Raw genomic sequence first — 15,052 nt, 5'->3', positions numbered from 1 at the left:
CACCCACAGCTGGGTCTCAAGAGGGTGCTAATCACAGAAATAATGTTTCAAAGACATTGGAAATACCTCAGAGAATTGTATATTAATGATGGAAATAATGTTCTTTTCTGACTGTTGAAGTAAATACTAAAATAGTTTCTAAAAGGCTTAAGTGTTACATACACATGTCCAGAATCATCTAGAATGAATACTGTGAGCAATTGGATGAGTAAACTGTAGCACACAGTATGATGTTCTACTCTGAGGTGGAAAACATGGGGTATTGCCCACCTACCCTTCTCTCCCACCAGTACATGATTAATTACATGATAGGGGTTTTGATAGTGCATGTATTCACTGGACCCAGGGTGAATTTACATAATTGACAGGTTAGCCAAAAAAGTGCAGGATACATCTCCCCTTTCCCTTTTTGCTTCTGTCTCTACCTGAACTGGTGGTTGATGACAGTGCAGAACAAGCTAGAGCAAAGAGGGAGCAAAGATGGGCCAGTGTACACCACTCAGTCATAGTACTAAGTAACATTTATGGAACATAGCTTGGGCCATCCTTACACAGGCTTCTCAGGACAGATGCAGCTGTGAAGGGCACCTGGCCAGTTTGGGGTCACCTCACTGCAGTGCCTCATTCTTTAACCAACAGCACACCAAATGCTCCCCTCCCCACCTCCTCGGGTGCTTTCCCCTGTGGTGTCCGGTCCAACCTCTTGGTTCCTGACATCGCCAGCCATTTCTTGACCCTTGTCCTGCTCTTCCCGTCCCGACTCTGGGCAGAACCACTGTGTCTGTGATGGTGGGATAACTCTGTCCTCCATTAGGCCCCTTTCCCACTGATTCCTATCACGGCAGACACCCCTTTGATCTGTGTTTTGTTTTTTCCCTCTCCCGGGCCCACACTGTGAACCCCATTTCTTTGTTAGCCATACCCCTTTGCTGTCCACTTTGCCCAAGCCATGATACCCACTAGTTGGCCCACCCAGCTCTCATTATTCGCTGCTATTCCTGCAGCAAATTGAACCACTTTATCATGCCTGTAAGAAGTTCAGTGTTGGGCCAGAGGTCAGAAAAGTTGGGTGTGGGGATCTGTGTTTGCATGTGTGTATGAAGGAGTGGTGGGGGTTTTGGGTTACCTCCATTGTATCCCCTATCCATCTTTTCACCACACTTCCTATGGAAAGTCCTCCTTGCCTAGTCCAGGACAATCGAGATCAGGGTTGCTCGAAACCTCCTCAACTTCCTGAGAACCCACAGAATGGTGGGAACTGGAGGGAAGGCGTAGTGGAGAGAGAATGTCCAATCCACCAGAAACGCATCCCCTAACGAGCCATTCGCTGCAAGTTCCCTCAAGCAAAACTGTTTGCACTTCCTGTTGGACTCTGTGGCAAACAGATCCACTACTGAGGCCCCAGAGAGAGAAGACCTCCTCTAAGACTTCCTGGCCCACTTCCCACTCATGTGAGACTGTGCTCTGCCTGCTCAGAGCATCCGCCAAACTGTTCTCTGTCCCCGCCAAATGAACCGCTCAGACCGGGATCTGGTTCTCTAACATCCAGAATCAAAGCTACGTTGCCTCTTTGCAGAGGTGGAGAGAGCACACACCACCCTGCTTATTCAGGTAGTGGATGGTAACTGTATTGTCCTCAAGATTAAGACATGCTTTACCCTTCAGAGATGGAGCAAACGCCTTCAGGAATAACCTGATGACCCGCAACTCCAGCCTGTGGAAGTGCCACCTGGCTTCCACTGCTGATCTAAGGCCACTCACCTGCAAGTCCTCCCAGTGAGCACTCCAACCTTTCAAGGATGTAAACTTCACCACTCGAACCTTAGATCATGGAGGCCAGAAAGGTTCCCCCACCAGTAAATTGTTGCTGTAGGCCCACCAAGAAAGGTTGTTGACCAGGAACCTGGACACCTTGAGGACATCCTTCATGATTCCAAGGTACTGAGACCACTGACCCCGTAGGAGCCATTGTAACGATCTCATTCGCAGCCTGGCCTCTCGCAGTAGACAAAGGCGGCCTAAGAGGCGTAGGAAGGAAGCCACTGGTAAAGTGGCGTAGTTCTGGAACAGCCGCACCATCTGTGCAATACTGACTATTCTCTCCTCGGGCGGAAAGGCCTTCCCTGCCTGAGTGTCTATGACTGCACCGATTAATTGGTGCCTCAGACTGTTGTCGTGTGGGACTTCTGTAAGTTAAGGGAGAAGCCCAGCCTGTGAAGTAGCAAGCAGGTGTCCTCGAGATGGGACAAAACCTGCTCCGCCAACCTTCCTCGGATCTGCCAGTCGTACAAGTACGGGAGAAGTGCACCCCGGATCTCCTAAGGTGAGCCGTGATTATTGCCATGAGCTTGGTGAAGAGCCTCTGTGCGCATGTCAACCCAGAGGGAAGCACCTTGATCTGATAGTGCGTGTACCCTATTAAGAAACTCAGGAACCTCTGGTACTTTTGCTGTATCAGCACATGGAAGTAAGCGTCCTGAAGATCTATGGATACCAGCCAGTCCTTTAACTTGAGAACATGGAGAATATCTCTCAATGTCGCCAATTTCAATTTGTCTTTCCTCAGGACCTTGTTCAAGCCCCTGAGGTCCAAGATGGCACAGAGACCTCCTGCCTTCTTGGGTACCAGGAAATACCAGCCCAACCCTCTATGCTCGGGACGGTACCTCTTCCATGGCGCACTTCAACAACAGGGCTTGCAGTTCTTCCTGGAGCTCCTGTTCTGGCTTGCAAGGAGGTGGTGGGGGTCTGCTCAAAGGTTTTCTTAACAAGTGCAGACAATAACCCCACCAGCTCCAGGACCCAGGCATCAAAGGAAATCTCCCGCCATTGAGGCAAATGCTCGGACAGCCATATTCCAACCGGTGTGTTGTGGGAGGGGAAAATTAAATCGGCTTTGAGGACGGAGCCGCCCCAGACACTACTGCCACTGCCTGCTGGCCTTTTGAGAATCCCCTGCCCCTTCCAGAGTGTGAAAAATGCCTCTGCCCCTGCCTGGCGTGTGGGAGCTATGCCTTCCTGCTATAGGGGACGTAGCGCCAGTAGCCTTTGCCACTAGAAGCGAAGCTGAAGGCAGGCTTGGCCTAGCGATTTTGTGGGAAGCTTAGACTCAAACTTCTCCAAGGAGTCATCAGCTTTCGGGCTGAAGAGGTATTCCCCATCAAAGGGCATGTCCAGCAGCCTACTATGGACATTAGGAGAAAAACCTGAGGAGCACAGGTAGGCCTGCCTCCTAAGGACCATGGCTGACCCCATCGACCGACCAACACAGTCTGCCACATCCTGGCCCATTTGCAAGGACTGCCTGCCCACCTCCTTACTGTCATCCACCAGCTTCATGAACCTGTCCCATAATTCCCCTTCAAGGATGTATTCGGCCGCATGCTTTCAATGGCCTTCCTTAGGCCAAAAGAATATTTTGCGAAGCCGCACAAAACATTACTAGCCTTCAAGGACTTACTCCCAGAGGCAAAGATCTTTTTCGCAATAGCATTGACTTTCTTGCCTTTGCTGTCAGGTGGCAAATTGGAGGTGGATGAAGCGGTCCTGGTGGATACTGTGGCCGCCTGAACAGCCAACCCCTCTGTGTAGGGTGTGGAGGAATGAAAAGATGGAACCCCTCTTGTCGCCTCTATATGCTGGTCAGGTTGGAATTAACCAGGGGAATGGAGCAGGGCCATTTCCACAAGGAGGCGACTCGGTCAGCTATAGCCAGGTTCAGTGGCATATTTCTCTATGTGGTGGGACCCTCATCCAAAATATCAGTGAGCTTGTAGCCCTAGACAGGCCTAGTAGAAGCATTAAGCCCCAGGGTGTCAGCCACTCCGTCCACAAGGCATCTGAATTTGGTATGAGTATGGGTATATGGATGAGTTGGTAACCCAACATCCGGAGAAGTATCTAGCCCACTGGCATCATGCAGTCCCTCTGCCAGGGCGATGAAGTCTGCCTGATCAAAGAAGTAGTCCACTCCGCCGGCCCTCGAAAACATGGGGTTGGCGCCACCCTTATCTTCTCAGTCATCAGCACCAAAAATCTGCACCATCAACCCAAAAAAAAAAATCATATATAGAAAGTGGTGCAAAGGATTGATCGCTGATGGTCAGCATTGAGGGCTTGCCCTTTGACGTCGAGGGAATAGCTGCCAGTGTCAGCAGAATTTTGGGTGCTGACAGCGCGGTGCGACCTGAAGTTCACTGTATTGTCCTGGTATCGAAGGCCATGCTCGGAGCCGAGCCCAAAGGCACCCCTGATGCCGAGGATGTCAGTTAAGGTGCTATCGTGGTGCCAGAGTCCGGTCCCAAGATCGCACCGTAACTGACACCATCAGCATCAGGGGAGCCTTCGGGCTCGGTGCCGAGCAAGGCACCACTGAATCTACTGGGGCCTGCTGTTTTGAGGGTGTGCCCGCACCCACAGCCGCCTTCTTGAACATAGCCAACATTTGTGACTTAAAGTCCTCACACTCCTGCCTGGATGCCGGCCCTGCCAATGACTTGCCCCATTCCGAAGATGACAGAGTCGCGTTAGTGTCTGTGACACCTCTTCTTTTTGAGAGAGGACGACAAAGATGAGTGTCTCCACAAGTGGGATCTTTTCTTCACCTTGTGCCGTCTCCTACTCTTTCTCAGGTGTCGGCCCCTCTGTTTCGGCCACCGAAGACTGAACGGTCGACCGCGCCGGTGACTTAGATGGCCTTCGGCTCACCGCAAGCTTAGCTGCCCACTACCGAAGAGACTTCGGGTTCATTTTGCCACAGGATGTACACCCCTCAGTGTTGTGACCCATGCCGAGACACCACACGCATATGTCATGCGTGTCATAGACTGACATCTCGGACCCGCAATCGGAACAATGTTTGAACCCCAGAATCTGAGGCGTGGACATGGTAGCTCGCAAAGGCAACATTTGACTCAAAAACGTGGAATGAAGTTGAAGAGTCGATAGCGTTCTTCAAGAGCAGCGTGCTGAGCGTGTGGAAAAAAGGAACTGATGTACAAGGCATAGTGACACAGTATATGTACAATGCCCAATGTCACGTCACAAGCTGACGATCAAGCACACAGTCAAGACAGATCGATGGCTGAGTCGAGGTCCACTATGCCCCCTGTCAAAGTTTTTTCCAAGAAGCTGAAGTTGGAGGGGACATCTATCTGATGAGGAATCTGCAGGAGAAAGGCAATCCATTTAAGTTTGCTTCTCTCCTTCTCAATGTGAAGTCCTTCTGACTACTTTCCATAGGAAGTGTGGTGAAAAGATGGATAGGGGGTACAATGGAGGTAACCCAAAACCCCCACCACTCCTTCATACACACATGCAAACACAGATCCCCACATCCAACTTTTCTGACCTCTGGCTCAACACTGTGAAATTCTCACAGGCATGATAAAGTGGCTCAATTTTCTGCAGGAACAGCAGCGAATAATGCGAGCAGGGTGGGCCAACTAGTGGGTATCATGGGTTGGGCAAAGTGGACAGCAAAGTATGGACCTTCTGTACTTGACAATCTACCCATCTGTCCCGTTGCCTCGCCGGATCTCCTAACCTAGCCAGAAGGTTGGCTGCTCCACCTGAACCCAGAATCCCTAAAACTACATGTGTGGCTCTTGAGAGGATGAGATATGACTAGGACCTCTCTAAGAGGTACTCGAGGTGCTGCTGGATACATGCATACCATCCACAAGATCTTTGTACGCATTCAGCTGTAAAAGATTTGAGGCGTGGTGCAGGAAACGTGAGAGTGACCATATCTCTTGCCCCACTTCTACAGTGATGGAGTTCTTTCTGTCACTGGCCTCTTCAGGCCTTGATGTCACCATAGTCAAAGGATACTTGGTGACTTTGTGTTCAAAGGTTCTCCGGATCAAAGCTCTTTCTTAATGATTCCAGTTATGGGCCAATTCCTGAAGGGTCTTGTGAATATGTTTCCGCCTGTTCCTTTTGTTGTCCCAGATTGGGATTTGAACCTGATTCTCACCTTCCTGATGGTGGCTCCCTTTGAGTCTTTGCAATCTTGTTTCCTGTGGCTGTTTACATTGAAAAGAGCTTTTTTGGTTTCCATCATTTCGGCCATGAGGGTCAGTGAGTTGCAGACTCTTGCAAACCTCAATTTCTCAGTATTTTCCACAAAAAGGTTTTGCTTGAGGTGACACCGGGGGTTCTGCCTAAGGTGGTGTCGGAATTCCATCTTTCTCAGGCGATAGATCTTCCTGTGTTCTACACACCTCTGCACCCCTCCAAGGAGGAGGCGCATTTTCACCGGTTAGACCCCTAAAGGGCATTAAGCTTTTATGTGGCAAGAACAGTGGAAAATAGGAAAACAGAGCAGTTGTTTGTAGCCTACTCCATGTCAAGAAAAAGCCTAGCGGTCACCAAACAGACAATTTCACAATGATCATTCTATGCATTGCAGAATGCTACCACTCTGCAGGCAAAGAATTGCCTTCTGGCATTAGAACCAACTCTACCAGAGGGGTCTCTGCCTCTACAGCTTTTCAAAGGGGGGTTCCAGTTAAGGACATCTGCCAGGTGGCCACTTGATCCTCCCTCCATACGTTTACAAAGCACTATAGCCTGGACATCCTCTGTGGGGCTGATGCTTGCCTCGGAAGGGCAGTGTTGCAAAGTTTCTTACGGTGAGCTTTCTTCCCGCCTCCATTATTTCAACCGCTTTGGGAGTCTGTCTGCTGAGGAATCTGTGGGAGAAAGGCAATCCATTGAAGGAGAAATTACTTATCGTAATCTTCTTTATATGGAGTCTTCTCCTGCAGATTCCTCATCACCTCTCCCACTTGCCCCAGCTCAGAAATCATTTGCAGTTGGTGTATGGCTGTTCTCAAGAGAGGGTAGTCTTAGTGATGATTCTAGAGTCGGTTGCTCTTCTGACTGGCGAGCCGCATGCCTCTCTCTTAGTTAAAAAAAAAAAGAAAGAAAAAAAAGACATACAAGTTTTCTAAAAATTCTGCTTCTCCCGGTGGGGATCCTTGTTTTGTCTAACCCTCTATTGGCTAGTTAGCCTTCTTTTTCTCGCTGATTTTCCTCTGCAGCATCTGAGCTTGGGTGGAAAAAAAGGCAGTAACAGAGGTACGGGGAATAGCACCTGGTCAGATCACCATTGTATCACCTTATCCATTCAGGAGAGTGCCCATCTCAATACGAGCACTGCCATCGCCCCACAAACCCTGTCCAGAAACAAGAGTAACATCACACTAGACAACCTACTACCCCTACCAGAGCCCATTACCGACTTACCTCATAACTCAAATAAGGACCCATCCTCACTGGTTGACCTGTACAACTGTACGGTAGAACAAGCACTAAAAGAATTTCCCGCCTCAAACTAAGAAATGCTTAACCCTCAACCATTTAAATAAATGGTTCACAGCTCCGCAATGCTAAAATATACACTGAATCCACCTGGAGAAAAACACCCTCAATCCCCAACAAGGAAAAGTTCACTACTACCGCTACTACTTTTAAAGCAGCCATCCTCAATACCAAAAGAAAGATCTATAACGTCAGAATTCAGAACGCAAAATCTGGCACAAAAGAGCTCTTCACTTTACTAAGGGAATTGGAGTCCCCTGCACCGCCCAGAGAAGCCTGCATCAAGGATGCGGCCTGGTGCGCTAATATCCAGAAGGCTTTATCAGCCAAAATAGCTTTACTACAAGCTAAAATTGAGACCAAAAAGAACAGCCTAGCCCCGAGTGCCAACTCACGTAAACTGGCCGTCCCTCAATCTCCTCCATGCCACCCTTTCTACTTCTCTCTGGTCAATACTAATGAAGTCAAAAATATCATCATGGGGCTCATACCATCAAAATGCCAGGGGGATACCTGCCCAGCTTCAGTCATTAAGGATGGAGCAAAAGATCTAGCTCCATTCATCACTGCCCCAATTAATTCATTCCTCAAAAGCTGCTCAGTCCTGAACAATCTTAAAGAGGCTTGGGGTATGCCTCTCCCCAAAAAACCGAATCTAGACCCAAACATAACTACCAATTACAGACACATAACAGTCCCATTCCTCCTAAAAGTATTAGAGTAGCCTATCTACAAATCCAAAAACACCTGGTAGACAATAACCTTGTAGGCCTGCGACAGTCCGGCTTCGGACCCAGGCATGACACTGAAACCGCCCTCCTGGATTTAAAAATCCAAATGGATGAAGCCAAAGACCAGGGCAAGCTGGCCATCTTTCTACTGCTGGACCTCTCAGCAGCGTTTTGATCTCGACGACCATCAGATCTTGACCAAACATCTGACACTGCCGCAGCCTTTTCTCCAAATGCACCTAGCTGGATCCAATCCTTTCTCTCGAACAGAACAACTAGGGTGTCCGCACCCACAGCGTCTGCTGAACCAGTACCTATCCACTGTGGAGTCCCACAGGGTTCCTGTGTTTCATCCATGCTTTATAACATTTTCACAAAGCTCCTCTTTGATCGTCTCGACAACCTGGGTGTCACCTACACGAATTATGCAGATGACACTCAGGTCCTCGTCACGCTCACTGGTTGCTATGACAAAGACTCTAAAATGTTGAATGACATTTACCTCGAAATACAGGCATGGATGGCTGCCCACAGCTTGTGCCTAAACGACGACAAGACGGAACTCCTGATCATTGGATCGCAAGCTCGTTTTAACAGACTGGACACACGATACAAGACCTTCAACATTGATGGGAACATCATCAAAGTTGCCAACAAGGTCAAAATGTTAGGCGTCTACTTAGACTATACTCTCTCCCTCAAAAAACAAGTCAATACTACAGCTTCAACCACAGCATACACTAACAACTAATCAATTCCTGCAAACCTTATTTGTCGACTAACAGCTGGCTCAGGCTAGCCAGGACTTTGATTCTATCTAAGTAGGACTATTATGATACCCTATTCCTAGGATCCTTCGAACGTAACCTGAATAGATTACAGGTCCTTCAGAACAATGCCCTTAGATCTGCCCTAAATATCCTGCATTCTAATCATATTTCCTCCATTAGACGGGTACACACTGGCTACCAGTGCGTGACAGAATCTCACTGTGCACACTAGTCATCACACACAAATGCCTATCAAACACAGCTCCTAAATACCTGACAAACAAATTCCTGAGGGACCAACCTTCCAGACATACAATATCCTTCTATCAACACTGTCTCAGCATCCCTAAGTACAAACTGAAAACAGCAGGGGGTGGTCTAGTTTCCCTGTGCTAGCTGCTAAGTGCTGGAACTCCCCCCCCCCCCCCCGCCACCTCCTACAGCCATCCGAGCTGAACCTTCTTTCTGGACTTTCTTTTTTTTTTAAACTCTTTTTTATTTGTGGTCACGTATAGGCTGTTACACCACAGCACATCTGTTTAACTGTTAGAACAAAAGTAAAATATCCATTACATTTCACATAGCAATATTATGACGACAAGTCAGCATCAGTAATCATATTACATAGGTAGAATCTGTACGGGCCCCAAATGTCCTTAGGTCTGCATGCCGAGGGTCGGGTTAAAACAAACTGTTCCTCTGATTCGTTGACATGTGTCAATTCTTGTAGGAATTGGTTCATGGTGGGCGGAAGAGAACTTTTCCATTTCTGTAAAATACATTTTTTGGCAATAGCGCATGAAATGTTAAATAATCTTCTAATTTTTTCTGACTGCTTGCCAATGTCCCCAAACAAGTACTTCTGAGGAGTCAAATCGGGGGTTACCTCAGTGATTTCTTCCAGCAGCTCCGCCACCGCCCTCCAGAATCCCCTCAGTCCCGGACAGTCCCAGTACATGTGAAATGATCCAGCCTGAGGAGCATTACATTTAGGACAGGCGTCAGAGGTGTCTGGTGCGAACCTTGCGATTTTGGCCGGTGTATAATGTAGCCTGTTCAGTATTTTGAATTGGATCACCCTTAGGCCAGCATTAAGCGAGACCTTCTTGGATAACGCACAATAACTGGCCCATTTCTTTTCTTCAATGGGCCCCTGTAAATCCGCTTCCCACTGCTCCTTTATCTGATTCAATGTGGGGGTATGAGCTTGAACAGCTGTATATAACCTAGAAATCCCCAGGCCATTTTTAGATGTTACTAACTGCACACATGGATGAGGTGGGGTTTCATCCGGGAAGAGAGGCCACCTCTTCTGGAATGCAGACCTCATACAGTAATATTGCAACATTTTCAGGGGTCCACCCCCCAGTGCCCTCAGAAAGAGACCCCGGTCCACAAAAACACCATTGACAAACATGTCACCCAGCTTCATTTCCCCGTTAGGGTCCCAGGACTCCTGTATGTTAGCGTCATGCGTGGGGGGTATACCTGGGAAGTCCCAAAGCGGTACCTCTGGATTGTAGGGGACCTCCAATCCCAGCCTCTTGAATATAGCCATCCACGCCCTGACTGTACAGCTAACCGGATTATATGCACATGTGTCTTTATACTTTGGATCAAAAATAACTGATTGTATATTCGTGGGATGTGTGGTATGTTCCGCTATCCACGCATGGGGTGTACTGTTCTCGTCATTATACCAATATTTCGCAAATTGGGCTTTGGAGACATAGGGCCTCATTACACGGTAGGCGGTGAGCCATGGCGCTATTAGCGCAATGGCTCATGCCGGTAAAATACCGGCACCGCCTTGGCGGAAAGGGGATTTACCACCCCATTCCAAGGTTGGAGGGGCGGTAAATCCCCTTTCCGCCATTGCCCTTCCCCATTCCCATTTCTGCCCCATAGGGCTCTATGGAAATGGGGAAGGCGCTAATTACGCCACCGCAATTTTGCGGTGCCGTAATTAGCTCCGAGGTCCCTTAGCGGGTTGGATTTTAACGCCTGCAAGAAGCAGGCGTTAAATCCTCCAACCCGCAAAGGGACCTCGTAGTACGGCGGTAAGGGTTAACGGTGACCGTTAACCCTTACCGCCGTCCGTGTAATGAGGCCCATAATAATAAAGCTCGAAATCGGGAGCCGCTATCCCTCCAGAGGAATAGGGTTCTGTCATTTTCTCCCAGCTAATCCTAGCTGTCTTACCGTTCCAGAGAAATGTTACCACCATAGATCTGAGCTTGGAGAAGAAGGCCCTGCCCGGTCATATAGGAATATTGACAAATAAGTATAAAAGTTTAGGGAGGACCACCATTTTAAGAATGGCAACCCGGCCGGCTAAGGAAATTGGGAGCCATCCCCAAATCTAAAGCTTGGCGCCTAAGGCCTGCAGGGAGCCCTCATGGTTATCTGCATAGAGTGTGAGCTTGTTCCTGGAGACCAGTATTCCCAGGTATCCAATGTGGTCTTCGGACCACTTGAGTCCCCCTGTGTCTGTAGGGCATCGGGTGGCAGGTGTTAGAGGGAATATTTCCGATTTGGACATATTTATAGTATAGCCAGAATAGTCTGCAAACCCCTGGATCTCTGTCATGATGGCTGTTATATTGACCTCAGGTTCCCTGATATATAGCAATGTGTCATCCGCGTAAAGCGAGATTAGTTGGGTGGAACCCTTCATTGTGATCCCTTTGTCTGAGTGTCTAAGACGGACAGCGGCCGCCATAGGTTCGATGGTCAGTGCGAATAGTAGGGGCAGAAAAGGACAACCCTGTCTGGTCCCCCTCTCCAGGAGGAACATCTCAGAAATGGCTTTATTGGTCAGGACACGAGCCCCAGGTTCGGTATATAGGAGTTTTACCTATCGTATAAAGGTGGGACCCACCCCAAACGAAACGCCTCAAGCACCGAAAGGAGATAGACCCACGATACCGAATCAAACGCTTTTTCAGCGTCAAGGGATATGGCCACTGCGCTCCTCGCGGGGTCGATCTGTACCATAATACCAAAGAGTTGTCTGAGCTTTTGGGCTGTAGATCGAGTAGGGACAAACCCGTTCTGGTCGGGATGAACTAGGGCTGGGATTGCTGGCAGAAGGCGATTCGCCAGGACCTTTACAAAGATTTTAGCATCCATGTTGATAAGCGACAATGGCCTGTAGGACAAAACGTCCTGCGGTGGTCACCTGGGCTTATGGAGTACCATTATTATGGCCTCTCTCATAGTTGAGGGCAACCTGCCGGATTTGAGTGCCTCCTCCCACACTTGTAATAGTATCGGCACTAGTTCCTCACGGAACTCCTTGTAAAATTCAGCGCCCAACCCGTCCGACCCCGGTGCTCGGCCTGTTGACAGCTCCTTGATTGCTTCCCCAATTGTGACGCTCACCTGATTCCCACGGAGGCGCTGATCCCGGCTGGGCTGCTATCGTTTCTTCAATTGAGAAGCGTAGAGCTCGGACGACTCTCGGGACTGGGCTTCCTCTTATCGAATGTCTGACTTGCAGGTTAAGTTTTCTTAGGCGTATAAATGCTGAGCTTTCCATCCTGCGTCTGGTGCAGGGGTGCGTGGATTCCAGTTACGTCACTGGATGAGTTCAGTGTTGAGGCTCAAGTCTTTTGCGGCCTTAGTTGTGGCACTGGTGCTGGGATGCCGAAGAGTGATGCTGCCGTTACTGCACGAGCGGATGCCTGTAAGTATACTGTAGTCTTTAGGCTTTAAAAGATGGGCACCTCAATAATGTCCCTTTTCCTTTGTTTCAGGCCTCGGGATGCTGTGGGTGTAGTTTTCCGTTGCCGCTGCACGTGCCGATGCACGCAAGTATAATGTTCGTTGGCCGCTTTTAATGGCACCTCTAATAATGTCCTTTTTCTAGTTTTCAGGTGCCGGGATGCTGCAGGCTTTATATCCGTTGCCACTGCACGTGCCGATGCACGTAAGTATAATGATCGTTGGCCGCTTTTAATGGCACCTCAAATAATGTCTTTTTCCTGTTTTTCAGGTGCCGGGATGCTGAGGTTGATGCGGCCGCTACTGCGCGTGCAAAAACTGGTAAGTTAAGATGAATGCGACTGCCTTCACCCGAACCCCTTTTTAATTATGTCCTTTGCCTTTCAGGTGCAGAGAAGCTGCCGAAGAGAAGGCCGCGGTTAGCTCCGTTGCAATCACGGATGGATCAGGTAAGCGGGCGCGGCTGCGAGTGAGTTGCACTTTTTTAACCTTATGTTTATTCTTTGCAAGTTTTGCCGGTGACTGGATTCCGGGATCTGGTAAGTATTGTTCTGTGTCTTTCTTCATCCACAGGTTGCTGCGCGGAAGCTGAAGATGACTCTGGACCTGGAATGCAGGAGCCGACTCGGTGAGCGTCCTGCTGCTGCTGCAGAATAACGCGAAGCACGTGTTTTCCATCGGGCGTGGTTTAAATAGCAGAGAAGTGCTTCCAGTGTGTGTTCTTCCACCGGTTCCACCCAGGTAAGAAAAGAGTTCCTGAATGGAGGGAATAGTTCCTCCCAGCCCTGATGGCTGGGGACTTCAACCAGACTGGTTTGTTCTGGGTAAATATGCAGCATGGTCTGCCTCAGGTAAGTCCACCCAAGCATTATTACACTGGACTGAAACCCTTCATGAGCCTGGCGCCAAAGGTGCCAGGACACGGTCCAAAGGGCCCCTGTAGGGGGTCTGCTGGGTCCGGGGTAGTGGAAGACGGTTCTGCTTCCGAGGGCGCTGGGCCAGTCCTGGCCCCTCGGCAGTAGCGCCCATGACAGCACCCCCCCTCAAGGCCCCTCCCAAACTTGTCCTCCACAGGGGTTTTGGTTTATCAGGAAAGGTTCGGTGAAATTTCTGGACTAGACTAGGAGCATGGACGTGGTCATAGGGTTCCCATGACCTTTCCTGAGGTCCGTAGCCTTTCCAGTCGATTAGGTAGAATAGCTTTGATCTGATGATTTTAGAGTCCAAAATGTCTTTTACTTCAAATTCGGACTTCCCATTCACTTGAATGGGCTCTGGAGGATTGGTCAATCTGGTTCCAGGTTGCATGGGTTTCAAAAGAGATACGTTAAATACAGGATGCATTCTCATATGGGTTGGCAATTCTAATTTAACGGCCACTGGATTAATTATGGCCGTAATTGGATATGGTCCCAGGTATTTGGGGTTGAAGGTGCAAGGCCCTTTAAGCGATAAATGTTTGGTGGACAGCCAGACTTGATCCCCAACCTGGTATTGAGGGGCATTGCTTCGGTGTTGATCTGCTCCTTTTTTGTACCTCTCTTTAGCTTGTTGTAGATGTGCAGTCGCTTCCTTAAAAGCTTGGGTAATAACAGTGTGCAATTGATCCACGGCGGGTGTTCCAAGATCTTGAGGTGGATCAAGGTTGGAGGTTCGAGGATGAATCCCATACAAGATGTAGAAGGGACTCTTCCCGGTACCCGAATGAACTGAATTGTTGTAAGCATATTCAGCTATCCAAAGCATGTTCTTCCAGTTACTCTCCGACTGTTGTAGCATGCATCGTAAATATTGCTCGAGAGTCTGGTTTGTTCTCTCGGTTTGCCCGTCGGTCTGGGGATGATGGCTGGTCGAAAGTCTTACATCGATTTGAGCTAATCGACAACAGCTATGCCAAAAGTGGGAAATAAACTGGCTCCCCCTATCTGAGATTAGTACTGATGGGAAGCCGTGTAGCCGGACGATGTTTTCAAGAAATACTTTGGCTAGGACTGATGCTGAAGGTAAGCCTTTTAGCGGAATGAAGTGGGCCATTTTAGAAAACAGGTCCACAATAACAAGAATGGTGTTGTACCCAGAACAGGAGGGTAAGTCTGTGATGAAGTCCATGGAAAGGGTATGCCAGGGACACGGTGGGATGTCTAATGGTTGCAGAAGACCAGCCGGCCTCTTCTTCTGACCCTTGTTTTGAGCGCACACACCGCAGGACATCACAAATTCCTTTGTCTTTTCTCCACGAAGGCCACCAGAAGTGTCTCTTCACCTTTTCTGTGGTTTTGGCAATACCAGGGTGACCCTCAATTAATGAATCATGATAGCAGGAGATTACCTGTCTTTGTAAATCGGCGTGTGGTAGGAACAATCGTCCTTGGAAATAAGGCAAGTCATTGCTTATGGTGAAATCTTTTCCTTTTTGTAACCAGTTCAGTAAGTCTGGTGAGGTTACAAGTTGTTTCGTTTTTTCTTCAATATCCTCAATGGATTGTGAAGAAATCAGAC

The 15,052-nt window shown here is 48.8% G+C and overlaps 1 protein-coding gene across 2 annotated transcripts in view; it reads left to right on the top strand.

The window, feature by feature from the left end:
* DOCK1 (dedicator of cytokinesis 1) overlaps positions 1-15,052 on the top strand; it is a 2,312,292-nt gene that overhangs the window by 2,179,635 nt on the left and 117,605 nt on the right. The window lies entirely within an intron of this gene.

Source organism: Ambystoma mexicanum, chromosome 8 (genome assembly GCF_040938575.1).
Source record: "Ambystoma mexicanum isolate Mex_15411 chromosome 8, UKY_AmexF1_1, whole genome shotgun sequence".
NCBI lineage: Eukaryota > Metazoa > Chordata > Amphibia > Caudata > Ambystomatidae > Ambystoma > Ambystoma mexicanum.
This window is presented reverse-complemented; position numbering and strand designations above follow the sequence as displayed.